Source organism: Tachyglossus aculeatus, chromosome X4 (assembly GCF_015852505.1).
Source record: "Tachyglossus aculeatus isolate mTacAcu1 chromosome X4, mTacAcu1.pri, whole genome shotgun sequence".
Taxonomy (NCBI): Eukaryota; Metazoa; Chordata; class Mammalia; order Monotremata; family Tachyglossidae; genus Tachyglossus; species Tachyglossus aculeatus.
Genome location: NC_052098.1, coordinates 49,985,128 through 50,002,415, shown reverse-complemented (window position 1 = coordinate 50,002,415; position 17,288 = coordinate 49,985,128). Strand labels below are relative to the sequence as shown.

General features: G+C 46.0%; 1 non-coding gene across 1 annotated transcript; it reads right to left on the bottom strand.

Annotated features, from left to right (window-relative positions):
* Positions 1 to 16,928: 16,928 nt before the first annotated feature.
* On the bottom strand, positions 16,929 to 17,068 carry LOC119948495. Its single transcript, XR_005456887.1, has one exon. It is a non-coding gene; the product is annotated as a small nucleolar RNA SNORA7 (small nucleolar RNA).
* Positions 17,069 to 17,288: the final 220 nt, after the last annotated feature.

Sequence of the window (17,288 nt, the reverse complement as noted above, 5' to 3'; positions counted from 1 at the left end):
TTTGTGCCTTAGTTACCTCATCTGTAAAAATGAGGATTAAGACTGAGCGCCCCATGTGGGCCACGGACTGTGTCCAACCTAATTCACTTGTATCTACCCCAGTGTTTAGTACAGTGCCTGGCACAAAGTAAGTGCTTAGCAAATACTATTTTAAAAAATGGATTCCTACATGCTTTCTGCAGAACACTTTTTTCTTTTTCGGAGACCCGGGTTCTAACATTTTTCATGAGCATGAAGTTCTATCCTAATCTTTCTTCAGTGACTCAAATCCATCTGTCCACAATAAAAGCCTCTGTATGGAGGAGTGTTGAGGGGGAGGGAGGGGTTGGGGGAGAAGTCACAGTAAGAACATCTCAGGCAGACCATAAGAAAAATTCCCTAACTAGCTTACCATACAACCACAATGGTTTATGGTAAAATAGTTCTTGTGGCCAACATTTGAAAGGGCCAGTTCAGTGAAAAAGATATTTCAGTGCTGGTTTTTATTTGTCTTTTCTGGGCTCCCCTTCCCCACTTATTCTTAGATTGTGAGCCCTTCTAGGGCCAGGGACTGTGTCTAATTCTTACCAGCATAGTTTTTTCCAGCATGCGCTCCAGTGCTTTACGCACAGTATATGCTTAATAAATGCTATTATTATTACTATTAAACTCTTACTCTCTTTGAGTACCTCACAATCCAGCCTACATGCTTCGCTCCTCTAATGCCAGCCTACTCACTGTAGCTCAATCTCATCTATCTGGCCACCAACAAAGTGTATGTTCTGCTCTGCCATAACACATGTTTTCGCTATGCATTTTTGCTAGAATGTTATTAGGGAAATAGGGAATGTCCATCCGACAACAAGAGCCTGTGTGGAATCAGCAAGGTGACACTGCCGTGATGTTGAAAGAAATGGTGGTGCGTGTGTCCCTGTGTGTCAAACATGGCCAGTACTACAATATAAGTTTCCCTTAATCTGGGGTCCAGTAAGAATGCATTATAAAAGAACTAGCTGTACTTTGGGATTGAGTTCAAAAGTACCAAATATCATTACCAAACTGCCAAATTCCCTTCTTGACCCTCTACAATCCGTTTTCTATCCCTTCACTCCACTGAGACTGCTCTCTCCATCCTCCTCCACCTCTCGGTTGCCTTTGACACAGGGGACTACACCCTTCTCCTGGAAGCACTATCCGACCTGGCTTTTTCTGACAGAATCCTCCCCGGGTTTTCCTCCTACCTCTCTGGCAGGTCCATTCTGTTACCAAAAGCCATCGGGCTGGAGCGCCCCTTGTTAAATTGCTTTACAAATTTCAAAGTCTTCCTCATTCTTCATATTCTGCAAGTGTTCAGAAAGCACAGCTATCTCAGAATCATCTGTGGAAATGGAGACAGGCACAGCATAGATAATTTAAATCCATGCTAAACCCAAACTCTTTAAGAACTGCTTAATTTCAGAGCCGCAAAGTAGCAGCAAAATATAAACTGATTTGACTTTACTCTCCTTTCTATGTATCATCAATCCCCTTTCCAACTTTTCTGGCTCTCGCCAGGCTCAAAAATCCAAAAATTGAGATCTAATATGGCAAAATTTTTAAGCTTTTATTCACTGTCTAATTTCTGCTTTTCATTTGAGCACCTAAAGAGCTGGTTCCTCTATTTCCTGCATTTTTTGTCTGCGAGAACAGACTTAACATTCATATCCTGAGAAGACAGGAGAGGATTATTAAGGGAGTTGTGTAACATTATTCCTGGACCATAGAGGTCATATCTAAGGTACAAGATCACAGATTATACAAGAAGAAGAAGGTACTCTAGCTAAGCTTGTGTTCTTTGTTTCTGTGGTTTGGCTTGGTTTCAGCAATCATCCAATCTCCAGTACAGCTTCCCCCAGTTTTCATGGGACTTTAGTCTTATTATTATTATTATTGTTATTAGTAATAACAATGCAGTGCCCTGCACACACCAAGGGCTCAATAAATGTCATTGATAAATAATAACAATGCAATTTATTAAGCACTTACCATAGGTCAACCACTGTAGAGACCGCTGGGGTACAAGGTAATTTGTTTGGACACAGTCCCTGTTCCTACTTGGGCTAGCAGTCTAACTAGGAGGAAGAAAGTTAAGTTCCATCTTAATATTTCTCCCTTCAAATTTTAAAGGACCTAGGTCTTTTATATTTTAAAAATACCTTGCATGCTATTTGCAGATTTGAAAATAAATCTTCTGCGATATAGCAGAGAGCAACACGTGTTCACAGTATGAAGGGATTCTCTTTAACAAATGAAAGTTCAGTGAATTACTAAAAGCTAGCAAGCAAAATACCCAATAAATAGTACTGCCTCTGACATGGAGGCTCTACTTCCTGCTTTTACAGGGAACCTGCTTTTGCCTGAGTACAAAATCTGCCTTGTTGGAAATTATTTAGGAAATAAATGTAAAATGTTCTTTCTTGCATCAAAGAAGCCTAAAACTTGCTACATGTGTGAAAAGCAATTTCCTCTCAACAGGAAAGTAAGCACAATGACTCACCAGGGGCCCAGGCTACTGCAAAACACAAGGAAGGAAGGAAGGAAGGGTGGGAAAGGGAATGAGAAGCAGCGTGGTCTAGTGGATCAAGCCTGGGCCTGGGAGTGAGAAGGGCCTGGATTCTAATCCTGGCTCTGCCACTTGTTTGCTGTGGGCAAGTTGCTGAATTTCTCTGTGCCTCAGGTACCTCACCTGTAAAATGGGGATTAAGACTGTGAGCCCCATGTGGGATATGGACTGTATCTTGAATCTACCCAGCACTTAGTACAGTGCCTGGCACAGAATAAGTGCTTTACAAATACTATTTTTTAAAATGGGGCTAAAAATCCTCTCTCCCTGTGAAGGTTGCTAGAAAGCACTGGGATCGGGTTGTACTCCCCACTACAGGCTACCCTCAGACAATGGGAAACAGCACTAGACACCAGAAGTTATTTCAGCTTCAGAACAAACCAGTTTCAACATCAATCAGTGGCATTTATTGAGTGCTTTCCCATGTGCAGAGCACTGTACTAAGCACTTGGGAGAGTACACTAGAGATAGTAGACATAGACCCTGCTCTTGAGGAGCTTACAATCTAGTGGAGGAGACAGATGTTCAAATAAATTACAGAGGGGAGAAACAGAGTATAAAGATAGGTACATAAGTGCTAGAAGGGGAGGCATGTGATTAACAAAAATTCTTAGGTGATGTAAAAGTCCTGAAGTGGCAGTAGGCAATAAAATAAGGTGAAGAATTGAAAAAAAGGCTTCCTGGAGGAGGTATGATTTCAGAAGCAGTGTGGCCTAGTGGAAAGAGCACGGGCCTGGGAGTCAGAAGGACCTGGGTTCTAATTCTAGCTCCGCCACTTGTCTGCTATGTGACCTAAGGCAAGTCACTTAACTTCTCCGGGCCCCAGTTACCTCAGCTTTAAGATGGGGATTAAGACTGTGAGCCCTATGTGGGATACAGACTGTGTCCAACCCGATTAGCTTATATCTACCCCAGCAGTTAATACAGTGCCCGGCACATAGTAAGTGCATAATAGATACCGTTAAAAGACAAACCAAAACAAAACAAAAAACATAAGACACTATCCTCCCTTTTTCAAAAACCCTTAACCTTGGGATCATCCTCAAACCGTCTATTCATTCATTCTATTCATTTCTCATCTTATGAAATCTCTCGCTCCGTCCCTTCTCCCCTCCTTAACTTCCATCTCCAACCGCTCACTCTCCACTGGTTCCTTCCCCTCTGCCTTCAAACATGCCCATGTCTCTCCCATCCTAAAAAACCCTCTCTTGACCCCACCTCACCTTCTAGTTATCGCCCCATCTCCCTCCTACCATTCCTTTCCAAACTCCTTGAACTAGTTGTCTACACGTGCTGCCTCGAATTCCTCAACACCAACTCTCTCCTTGACCCCCTCCAGTCTGTCTTCCGTCCCCTACATTCCACAGAAACTGCCCTCTCTAAGGTCACCAATGACCTCCTGCTTGCCAAATCCAATGGCTCATACTCTATCCTAATCCTCCTTGACCTCTCAGCTGCCTTCGACACTGTGGACCACCCCCTTCTCCTCAACACGCTATCCAACCTTGGTTTCACAGACTCCGTCCTCTCCTGGTTCTCCTCTTATCTCTCCGGTCCTTCATTCTCGGTCTCTTTTGCAGGCTCCTCCTCCCCCTCCCATCCCCTTACGGTGGGGGTTCCCCAAGATTCAGTTCTCGGTCCCCTTCTGTTCTCGATCTACACTCACTCCCTTGGTGACCTCATTCGCTCCCATGGCTTCAACTATCATCTCTACGCTGATGACACCCAAATCTACATCTCTGCCCCTGCTCTCTCTCCCTCCCTCCAGGCTCACATCTCCTCCTGCCTTCAGGACATCTCCTTCTGGATGTCTGCCCGCCACCTAAAACTCAGCATGTCCAAGACTGAACTCCTTGTCTTCCCTTCCAAACCCTGCCCTCTCCCTGACTTTCCCATCACTGTTGACAGCACTACCATCCTTCCCACCTCACAAGCCAGCAAACTTGGTGTCATCCTCGACTCTGCTCTCTCATTCACCCCTCACATCCAAGCCATCACCAAAACCTGCCGGTCGCAGCCCCGCAACATTGCCAAGATCTGCCCTGTCCTCTCCATCCAAACCGCTACCCTGCTCGTTCAAGCTCTCATCCTATCCCGTCTGGACTACTGCATCAGTCTCCTCTCTGATCTCCCATCCTCGTGTCTCTCTCCATTTCAATCCATACTTCACGCCGCTGCCCGGATTGTCTTTGTCCAGAAATGCTCTGGGCATGTTACTCCCCTCCTCAAAAATCTCCAGTGGCTACCAATCAATCTGCGCATCAGGCAGAAACTCCTCACCCTCGGCTTCAAGGCTCTCCATCACCTCGCCCCCTCCTACCTCACCTCCCTTCTCTCCTTCTACAGCCCAGCCCACACCCTCCGCTCCTCTGCTGCTAATCTCCTCACCGTGCCTCAGTCTCGCCTGTCCCGCCGTCGACCCCCGGCCCACGTCATCCCCCTGGCCTGGAATGCCCTCCCTCTGCCCATCCGCCAAGCTAGCTCTCTTCCTCCCTTCAAGGCCCTACTGAGAGCTCACCTCCTCCAGGAGGCCTTCCCAGACTGAGCCCCTTCCTTCCTCTCCCCCTCGTCCCCCATCCATCCCCCCATCTTACCTCCTTCCCTTCCCCACAGCACCTGTATATATGTATATATGTTTATACATATTTATTACTCTATTTATTTATTTTACTTGTACATATCTATTCTATTTATTTTATTTTGTTAATATGTTTGGTTTTGTTCCCTGTCTCCCCCTTCTAGATTGTGAGCCCACTGTTGGGTAGGGACCGTCTCTATATGTTGCCAACTTGTACTTCCCAAGTGCTTAGTACAGTACTCTGCACACAGTCAGTACTCAATAAATATGATTGATTGATTGATTGATTCAAACCACATATTCAGGTCTGTCACCAAATCCTGTCGAATCTACCTTCACACTATCTCTAAAATCTACCCCTTCCTCTCCATCCAAACTGCTACTCCACTGATCCAGAAACTTACATGCCACCTTGACTGCTGCATCAGCCTTCTACTGACCTCCCCACCTCCTGTCTCTCCCCTCTCCAGTCCCTACTTCATTCTGCTGCCTGGATCATTTTTCTACAAAAAGCATTCAGTCCACCTCTCCCCACTCCAAAGGTTGCCATTCCACTCACTCATCAAACAGAAACTCCTTCCCATCCACTTGAAGGCACTCAAATCAGTTCTCTCCCTCCTACTTTACCTCACTGATTTCCTACCACAACCCAGCCCACACGCTTCACTCCTCTATCGCCAACCTACTCTGTGCTGTGACCTAATCTCTCTTACCATTGACCTCTTGGCCGTGTCCTCCTTCTGGCCTGGAACTTCCTCCCCCTTCATATCTGATAGACCACCACTCTCCCCATCTTCAAACCCTTACTAAAATCACAGCTCCTCCAGGAAGCTTTCCCTGACCAACTTTTCATTTCCTCACCTTCTGCATCACCTGTGCAACTTCACTGTGCACCCTTACTCACTTTGATACTCACCCCATACAAATACTTATACTCTCCCATTTCTCCTATCTGTAATGTACTCTATCTGCCTCCCCTCTAGATGGTAAGTTCATTGTGGGCAAGAATCCTGCCTAATAATAATAATTAATAATTGTGGTCTTTGTTACGTGCTTACTATGTGCCAGACACCAGTCTAAGCACTGGGGTAGATACAAGGTAATTAGGTTTTTGGTTTATTTATGGTATTTGTTAAGCACTTACTATGTGCCAGGCACTGTACTAAGCACCGGGGTAGATACGAAACAATCAAGTTGGACACAGTCCCTGTCCCACATGGGGCTCAGAGTCTTATCCCCATTTTACATGTGAGGGAACTGAGGCACAGAGAAGTGAAATGACTTGCCAAAGGTCATCCAGCAGACAAGCGGTAGAGCCCGGATTAGAAGCCACGTCCTCTGACTCCCAGGCCCGTGCTCTTTCCACTAGGCCTCCTGCTTCTCCCTAAGCAGCCATCTTGCCACTAGAGCAAGCATTTACCTCTCAAGAAAATGTTAACAGCAGGGAATCTGGACATAGGTTGTTACTACTGTGTCAGTGATGTTCAGAAGCCCCTGACCTCCTCCCATTGCTGGAAGGGATGAAAATTTGTTTAAATAGATGGTCACTGATCTCCCCTTAAAAACCCTTAATTAGGTCCCCTGGAATCTCTCCAGAAAGAAAAATGAACTGGGAAAGTACTATGGAACAGAAACAATTAGATATCTGAGGGTAGGTGCCAAGACAGAAGATGGTTTCATGCCTCTTCTGTTTGACTAAGATAAGTTCAGTAGTCCAGGCCAGGCCTTAAAGTTTGCACTCTTAAATTACTTCCGGGCAATATTCCCTGTCTCTGTAGTGTGACTTTCTCAGAGAAACTCCCAGAGGCTCTCTGGACGGTAATAGCCTTCTCCTAACTCTATGGCTCAAAGGCCAGGAATTGTTTTACATCCCTACAATTGAGGAAGAATTGAGGCTCGGGTGTCTCAAGCTACACAATACGGGGGGGGGCTCAAAAAATACTTGCTGACTGACTGACTTAGAGCGTTTCTTGTCCCCTGCAATCTCCTGTCCCTACTGTTTTCATCCGAAGGGAACAGGAGCTAGAAAGCTGTTTACTGTCGATTTAGCTGTGAACATCTCTAAACAAAATCCTAGTAGTTAAAGCAGCTTGAATTTCTCCAACATCTTTTTTCCAAGGAGGGCAAAGCACCCTGCAGATGACTTCATTACTCCCTCAGGATATAGCTTTTATGTAAGGGAGGGACAGAAACTTTTACCTCCATTTTTTAGCTGGGTAAACCGAAAGAAGAGATACAGTGACTAGCCCAAAGTCATAGATTCAACCACCTCCTGCTCTCAAAGGGTGATAACTGGGTGATATTTACTTCCCTGCATGTCAGCCAGCCTAAGAAGAGCAAGACTCTCAACCCGGACAGCTAGAGAATTGCGCCAGGCAATTCATTCACACAGAGAAACAACTAGATTATATTAGTGACTTATAATACCTTGAATTATATGCATTTTTTTAAATTTCCAAAGCACTTTCACATTACAGTACTTATTTTTGTGTCCTTACACCTCCTTATGACATAGGAAAAGGCCGAAATCATTATACCCATTTTATTGTTGAGAAAACTCAGACACTGAGGGGATAAATGACTCGGCCAAGGTCACACAGCAAGCCAGTGGCAGAGCTGGGACTAGAACCCAAGTCCTCAGACTTTCCCTTCTCCTTCTACAATACCAAGGTGCCCTTACTGGGGTTGTTGTAATTTAATATTTACTGTGTGCCCACTATGCACTATTTGTCCAGATTACCTGGAGCAAGAATCTATGTAGTAGAGCATGATCTGGCATGATATTTTCCTATTCCTCTGATGATGGGACAATAATAATGATGGTATTTATTAAGTGCTTACTATGCACTGAGCACAGTGCTAAGTGCTGGGGTTGATACAAGATTGGACATAGATCCTTTCTCAGATGGAGCTCACAGCCTAAGAGGGAGTGAGAATAGGGAGTTCAACCCCATTTTAGAAATGAGGAAACTGAGGCACAGAGAAGTCTTGAAACTTGCCCAAGCTCAGATAGCGGGCAAATGGTGGAGGGATATATGCCAGAATTTCCTGTCAGTGAGGATTGTTAACCCTGGAATGGGATAGTGAAATTTCTTTGGTACATAATCTATTCATCCAAATTGGATAGATTCATATTTCAATGGGATGGCATAAGTAGGGACTTGCCCTAAGGCAAGTAGAGGACCTAAATAATAATAATAATAATAATTGTGTATTTGTTAAGCACTTACTATGTGCCAGGCACTGTATATATAATGGGGTGGATACAAGCAAATCGGGTTGGACACAGTTGCTGCCCCACAGTGGGCTCACTGTTTTAATCCCCATTGTACAGATGAGGTAATTGAGGTACAGAAAAGTGAAGTGACTTACCCAAGGTCACACAGCAGACAACTGGTAGAACCAGGATTAGAACCTAGATCCTTCTCACTCCCAGGCCCATGCTCTATCCACTAGGCCCTGCTGCTTCTCTACTAAATGACACACATAGGATGCGATTGAAAATCATGTGAATAAATTAACATACCAGATCCAGGGACTGCAATCCTTTCTCTAAACTTGCTGTCATTAGTTCCCTCCAAACAAGACGTTGGCAAAGAAATTTAAAATCAAGTCTACCATGCAAACTAATCCACTGAAACTGGTTGGATCCAGTAGCCTGATACTAATAGAAGGTGGCAGGGATAGAAGAACATTGTAACACACAAAAGCTCACAAAGATAAATTTTCCCTTATCAGTTTTCTAATTTCCATATTTTCTGATTTTTAATGAAAATGAAAAATTGTTCCATGGCTCTCGTATTAATGCTTAGGCACTCAGGAACGTTCCATCCTTTTTTCTTCTTTTTTTTCTAATGGCATTTTTTAAACGCTTACTATATGCCAAGCACTGTACTAAGTGCTGGGGGACATACAAGCTAATCAGGTTGGACACAGTCCCTGTCCCACATGGGTCTCACAGTTTTACTCCCCATTTTTCAGATGAGGTAACTGAGGCCCAGAGTAATGAAGTGACTTGCCCAAGGTCACACAACAGACAAGTTGCGGAGCTGGGATTAGAACCCAGGTCCTCTGACTCCCAGGCCTGTGCTCTTTCCACTACACCACACTTCTTCTCTATTTAACAATTAGCAGTTAATTGGAAATGGGAGCAGAGAGACAGTGAGAAGTCATGGATGACAACATGGCTGCAGGGCTTCTGGGATAGAGAAGTTGGTGGTGTTATCAACAGAAATGGGAAAATTAAGAGGAGACAAGTGTTTGGGAGGGAAGATGCAAAGTTCAGTTTGGGAGGAGATGAGTTTGAGGTTCCAGTGGGACATCCAAGTGGTAATATCCTGGAGGCAAGAGAAAAAAGAGATTGAAAAGCAGGAGAGAGGTTGGGTCAAGATAGATTTGGGAGTTATCCTCGTAAAGGTGGGAGTTGAATTCATGTGAGCAGATGACCTCCCAAGAAAAGGAAAGAAAAACAAGAGTAGGGGGCGTAGAAAAGACCTTTAAAGTACACTCACAGTTAGGGGATGGGAGGTGGAAGAGGTCTCCTAGTGGAAAGAGCACAGGACTAAGAGTCAGGAGATTGGGATTCTAATCTTGGCTCTGCCACATAATAATAGTAGTAGTAGTAGTAGTAGTAATAGTAGTAGTAGTAGTAGTAGTAGTAGTAGTAGTAGTAGTAGTAGTAGTAGTGCACTACTATGTGCCAAGCACTGTACTAAGTGCTGCGGTAGATACAAGATAACCAGGTTGGATATAGTCCCTGTCCACATAGGGCTCACCGTCTGAGTAGGAGGGAATAGGATTTAATCCCCATTTTTCGTATGAAAAAACTGAGGCACAGAGAAGTTAAGTGATTTGCCCAAGGTCACACAGTAGCCAAGTGACAGTGCTGGGATTAGAACCCAGGTCTGTGGTCTTTCCATTAGGCCACGCTGCTTTTCTATTTAGCAGGCGACTGGAAATGAGAGCAGGAAAACAGTGAGAAGTCAACATGGTTGCAGGGCTTCTGAGTTGGAGAAGATGGCGGTGTTATCAATAGAAATATACATACAACAGACAAGTAGTGGTGGCAGAATTAGGACTCAGGTCCTCTGACTCCCAGGCCCATGCTTTTTCCACCAGGCCATGCTGCTTCTCCTGCTTGGTGACCTTGGCAAGTTACTTAGTTTCACTGGGTCTGAATTTCCTCATCGTGGAACAGGGACTATATCTGACCCAATTATCCCAAATCTACCCCATTGCTTAGCGCATTAGTACTCAACAAATACTGCAATTATTATTACACCAATTTACACAGACTGTGTAAATTGTAAGACTGTGTAAGACTGTGCTTAGGTTGTCAAATACAATAACACCCTATTAGGTTAAATTGGGCCTTGGAAATTCTGTACATTAAGTACAAAGCCTTGCCCCGGTCATCTCCCGCTCTAGACCGTGAGCCCATTGTGTGCAGGGAATATGTCTGTTTTGTGTTGTATTGTACTCTCCCAGGCTTTGCACATAGTGCTTTGCTCATAGTAAGCACTCAATACATACGACTGAATGAATGGACCATGATGCTGTAGAAGAAAGTAACACGAACTGATTCCACTTTTGTTAAAGCAAAGCCTTATTACATTCCACAGCAGGGCTTCCTAGCTTTTTCAGGCAGTAAGCTTGTTGTGAAAAGGGAATGTGTCTACCAACTCTGTTATATTGTACTCTCCCAAACATTCATTCATTCATTCATATAGTCATTCAGTTGTATTTATTGAGCACTTACTGTGTGCAGAGCTTGGGAAAGTACAATGCAGCAATGAAGAGAGACAATCCCTGCCCACAACGAGCTCACAGTCTACAGCGTGGCCTACTGGCTAGAGCACAGGCCTGGAAGTCAGAAGGACCTGAGTTCTAATCCCAGTTCTGCCACTTGTCTGCTGTCTGATTTTGGGCAAGTCGCTTTACTTCTCTGTGCCTCAGTTCTCTCATCTATAAAATGGGGGTGATGACTGTGAGCTTGATGTGGGACAGGTACTGTGTCCAACCTGATTTGCTATGTATCTACACCACGGCTTAGAACAGTGCCTGGCACATAGTAAGCACTTAACAAATACCACAATTATTATTATCACTAGTAGTATTAGTACAGCGCTCTGCATTCAGTAAAGCGCTCAATAAATATAACTGATAGATTGATCGATGATGCTGGGCAAATAGCAACATCTGTAAAATGCTGGTGAATCTGTTAAATGGCATGAAACCAGGATGGTCTACAACCCATGAAGGCCAGAACTTTACAGTATTTAATTCCCAAGGTAACCTGGTCACTCGTCAGATGCCTGTGAATGTTATGGGATGGGATGAGAGGAAAAGAGAGCAAATTGTTCTCCAGGTTATGTGTCTTTGAGGCTTGGTCCAAATAGTTAGAAGTTGACTATCTGGGACGTGTCCATAGATGGAAAAGAGCAAAGGCTTTGAGAGGATTATTGGGAATGGGGCCAGGAATTACGTCAAAATTTATGACCAGGGAGCCAAGCAACTCTATTTTGGAAGCTCTTAGGGTCACTGGGCCTAGGACAACTGTGCAGTTCCTTAGAATGGACAAGAACAGCTACATACCTCAGATTTGACCAAGGCAGGGGGATGGGGTTGAAGGGGAGGAGGGCCAGTCTCTCTTTTTTTTTAATGGCATTTATTAAGAGCTTACTATGTGCAAAGTACTGTTCTAAGCGCTGGGGAGGTTACGAGGTTACAAGGTGATCAGGTTGTAACACGGGGGGCTCACAGTCTTAATCCCCATTTTCCAGATGAGGTAACTGAGGCCCAGAGAAGTGAAGTGACTTGCCCAAAGTCACACAGCTGACAATTGGTGGAGCCGGGATTTGAACCCATGACCTCTGACTCCAAACTCTGGGCTCTTTCCACTGAGCCACGCTGCTTCTCTCTTCTGTTCGTGTGCAGGCAGACTTACCTTCTAAGCCCAGTAGTGATTCATTCATTCATTCAATCATATTTCTTGAGCATTTACTGTGTGCAGGCGCTTGGGAGAGTACAATATAACAATAAACAGACATACTCCCTGTGGCTCCCTACTGAGAAGAGTGGAAAGAGCATGGACCTGGATTCTAATCCCAGGTCCGCCTCTCGCCTGCTGGGTGACCATGGTCATGTCACTTCATTAGTTGGTGCCTCGGTTTCCTCATCTGTTAAATGGGGGGATTCAATATCTGTTCTCCCTCCTACATAGAGTGTGAGCCCTGTGTGGGACAGGGACTGTGTCCTGACTTGATTATCTTCTATCTACCTCAGCTCTTAGTACAGTGCCCAGCACATAATAAGCACTTAACAAATACCATAATTGTTATTGCTACCAGTTTTCCACGATCATTTTCAAATCCTGTTCATGAAAATCACTCTTCTGCTTTTTTCCCTGAACCTGGTAAGTACCCAGAGACGGTGGAGATGATAAAGATCGGGAGATAAATTACAGAATAAACTTCTGTCAGCCATAGCAGTCTTCAGCTCTTAGGCAAATGTAGCCGAAACTCAAATGTTCCTTTTTTAATCCCCAGCAATTTCCAAGAGCAACTGTGGCAGAGTTGGCAATGAGCTGTGGGGCGTGAAGTCTTTCTACAATCAGCTAACATCCATTGTGTTTTGGCAATGGAAAAGCTACGCACTTACTCTGGAGAGTCTGTTTGGTTTGGATCACCTAACTAAGCAGCTGGTGGTTGGAGAGAAATGCCTTTACTCTAAGGGAGGTGTCAACGTTACTTTTTATTAGGGAAGGTAGAGGATATCTTCAAATGATTGTGAATGCTGATTCAGTACACTTGAACCAATCTGTTCTTTACAATCTCTTTCAGAGGATAGAGCAGGGCAAAGGGAAAGCATAGTAACCAGCACCTTGATGCTGATGGCATTTTTACATATGAGGTAACTGAGGTAACTGAGGCACAGAGAAGTGAAGTGGTGACTCGCCCAAGGTCACACAGCAGACAAGTGGCGGACTCAGGATTAGAACCTATGACCTTCTGACTCGCAGGCCCGTGCTCTACCCACTAAACCATGCTGATCACTGACTGGCAGGGTCTGCTGGAAAGCCTACATTCGAAAAGGCTTCTTGCTTGGTCCACTCTCTCCCACTGAAAGGGATCCAACCCTCTGGGTATACTTGTAGAAACCCAGAAAGAAGCCCATGTTACTTCTATAAATTGAGCAACTGCTAGTATGGAAGCCATGTTCACCTCAAAACAAGTTGCTGGGTGGGCCGTTTGAGAATCAATCGTATTTATTGAGCGCTTACTGTGTGCAGAGCACTGTACTAAGTGCTTGGGAAGTACAAGCTGGCAACATATAGAGACAGTCCCTACCCAACAGTGGGCTCACAGTCTAGAAGGGGGAGACAGAGAACAAAACCAAACATATTAACAAAATAAAATAAATAGAATAGATATGTACAAGTAAAATAAATAGAGTAATAAATACATACAAACATATATACATATATACAGGTGCTGTGGGGAAGGGAAGGAGGTAAGGCAGGGGGAATGGAAAGGGGGAGGAGGGGGAGAGGAAGGAGGAGGCTCAGTCTGGGAGGGCCTCATGGAGGAGGTGAGCTCTCAGTAGGGCCTTGAAGGGAGGAAGAGAGCTAGCTTGGCGGATGTGAGGAGGGAGGGCATTCCAGGCCAGGGGGATGACGTGGGCCGGGGGTCGATGGTGGGACAGGCGAGAACGAGGCATGGTGAGGAGATTAGCGGCAGAGGAGCGGAGGGTGTGGGCTGGGCTGTAGAAGGAGAGAAGGGAGGTGAGGTAGGAAGGGGTGAGGTGATGGAGAGCCTTGAAGCCAAGGGTGAGGAGTTTCTGCCTGATGCATAGGTTGATTGGTAGCCACTAGAGATTTTTGAGGAGGGGAGTAACATGCCCAGAGCGTTTCTGGACAAAGACAATCTGGGCAGTGGCGTGAAGTATGGATTGAAGTGGGGAGAGACAAGAGGATGGGAGATCAGAGAGGAGGCTGATGCAGTAGACCAGACGGGATAGGATGAGAGCTTGAACGAACAGAATAGTGGTTTGGATGGAGAGGAAAGGGTGGATCTTGGCAATGTTGTGGAGCTGAGACTGGCAGGTTTTGGTGACGGCTTGGATGTGAGGGGTGAATGAGAGAGCGGAGTCGAGGATGACACCAAGGTTGTGGGCTTGTGAGATGGGAAGGATGGTAGTGCAGTCAACAGTGATGGGAAAGTTAGGGAAAGGGCAAGGTTTGGGAGGGAAGATAAGGAATTCAGTCTTGGAGATGTTGACTTTTAGATGGTGGGCAGACATCCAGATGGAGATGTCCTGAAGGCAGGAGGAGATATGAGCCTGGAGGGAGGGAGAGAGAGCAGGGACAGAGATGTAGATTTGGGTGTCATCAGCGTAGAGATGATAGTTGAAGCTGTGGGAGCAAATGAGGTCACGAAGGGAGTGAGTGTAGATAGAGAACAGAAGGGGACCAAGAATTGAACCTGAGGAACCCCCACAGTAAGGGGATGGGAAGGGGAGGAGGAGCCTGCAAAAGAGACTGAGAATGAATGACCGGAGAGGTAAGAGGAGAACCAGGAGAGGATGGAGTCTGTGAAGCCAAGGTTGGATAGCGTGTTGAGGAGAAGGGGGTGGTCCACAGTGTCAAAGGCAGCTGAGAGGTTAAGGAGGATTAGGATAGCGTATGAGCCGTTGGATTTGGCAAGCAGGAGGTCATTGGTGACCTCTGAGAGGGCAGTTTCCATGGAATGTAGGGGATGGAAGCCAGACTGGAGGGGGTCGAGGAGTGAGTTGGTGTTGAGGAATTTGAGGCAGCGCGTATAGACGACTCGTTCAAGGAGTTTGGAAAGGAATGGTAGGAGGGAGATGGGGTGATAACTAGAAGGTGAGGTGGGGTCAAGAGAGGGTTTTTTTAGGATGGGAGAGACATGGGCATGTTTGAAGTAGAGGGGAAGGAACCAGTGGAGAGTGAGAGGTTGAAGATGGAAGTTAAGGAGGGGTTAAGGGACGGAGCGAGAGATTTCATGAGATGAGAGGGAATGGGGTCAGAAGCACAGGTGGCCAGAGTAGCACTTGAGAGGAGGGAGGAGAGCTCTTCTGAGGATACTGCTGGGAAGGATGGGGGAGTAGCAGAGAGTGTTGAGAGCTGGGGGGTTGGGGAAGGGTGGGGAGTGACTTTGGGGAGTTCAGAACTGATGGATTTAATTTTATTAATGAAGTAGGAGTCCAGATCGTTGAGGGTGAGGGAAGGAGGAGGGGGACGAACCGGGGGCCTGAGAAGGGAGTTGAATGTACGGAAGAGCTGACGGGGATGATGGGCATGGGTGTCAATAAGGGAGGAGAAATAGTTTTGGCTGGCAGAGGAGAGGGCTAAGTTAAGGCAGGAAAGGATAAACTTGAAGTGAACGAGGTTGGCATGCTGTTTAGACCTTTGCCAGCAGCGTTCGGCAGCTCAAGCATAAGAGCTAAGGAGGTGGACAGTGGCAGTGATCCAGGGCTGTGGGTTAGTGGTACGAGAGAGGCGATGGGAAAGGGGAGCGAGTGAGTCTAGCTGAGTAGAAAGGTCGTGTCCGACCCATAGCGAGGCCATAGACGTATGGCTCCCAGAATGCCCCGCCTCCACCTGCAATAATTCTGGCAGTGTATTCTGAGAATTTTCTTGGTAAAAATATGAAAATGGTTAACCATTGCCTCCTTCCGGGCAGCAAACCATGTGAAACCACCCCCCCACTCCCCGTGCCGCCCACGTGGCCACCACATGACCCCCCGGGGTCCCCACATGATCACCACATGGTGCTCACATGCCGCCCACGTGATCACCACGTGATGCCCGCGTAGTCAGCACGTGACACCCACACAATCACCACGTGACACCCACACAATCACCACGTGACACCCAGGCAACATCACACCACAGCCACATGATGCCCCATGTGACACCCATGTTAACGCCACGTGACACACATGTGATCGCCATGTGTCACCCACGTGATCGCCACACAACGCCCACGCTATCGCCATGTGTTGCCTGCATGGTTGCCACAACGCCCACGTGATCATTACATGTGCCCATGTGACTGCCACGGGACACCCCGTGCCGCCCACGTGATCGTCATGTGACACCCCGTGCCTCCCACGCAATCTCCACGTGACACCCCTGTGTTGCCCACGGAAAAAACCTTTGATTGGGGCATTCAATCTCTAGAGGAAACAATTTGACTAGTACAAAAGTACTCATCAAATATATTTTATATGTAAACAGTTTTGGGGGCGTGGGGGAAGCAGAGAATAAAATGCCAGTGCTATTCTTTTACATGCCTTTATTTTACCACTCCCTTCTCCCACTCTACGTGCCTCCACATCTAGGTCCACAGCAGGGGTGGCTGTGACCCCATGGTGACATGCCTGATTTTTGCATATCAACAGCTGCCTGTTTGCTCCTGAACCTTTGCTCAGTGGAAAGAGCCCGGGCTTGGGAGTCAGAGGACGTGGATTCTAATCCCGGCTCTGCCACTTGTCAACTGTGTGACCCTGGGCAAGTCACTTAACTTCTCTGTGCCTCAGTTACCTCATCTGGAAAATGAGGATTAAAAGTGTGAGCCCACGTGGGACAACCTGATTACCGTGTATCTCCCCCAGTACTTAGAACAGTGCTTGGCAAATAGTAAGTGCTTAACAAATACCAAAATTATTATTATTATTATTATAAACCTGAGTCTCCACCCTTGACTCTCTCCCATGCCGCTGCTGCCAGGCACATGTTAAGTTTTGACTTGTAGCAGATTGCTTCCCACTCGCTAGCCACTGGCCAAGCTAGGAATGGAATGGGTATGCTTCTGCTTGACTTTCCCTCCAGTAGTCACGACTGGTAAAGTACTGGAAACTCTCCAGATGCGATCCTAAGGGTGGTTAACAGTACGATACCCAAAAATCTGGGTGTGGTAAACTGAAATGAGGTCATTTAAAGCAAAGGAAACACTTGAAGAACACAGTTATAAACAGAGCCTCAAACAATATGGCATCAATCAGCAATAGGACACTCAATCAACTCTCCCCCTCCTCCTTGCCTCACTGATCTACTACAACCCAGCCCATATACTTCACTTGTCTATCGCCAACCTGCTCACTGTA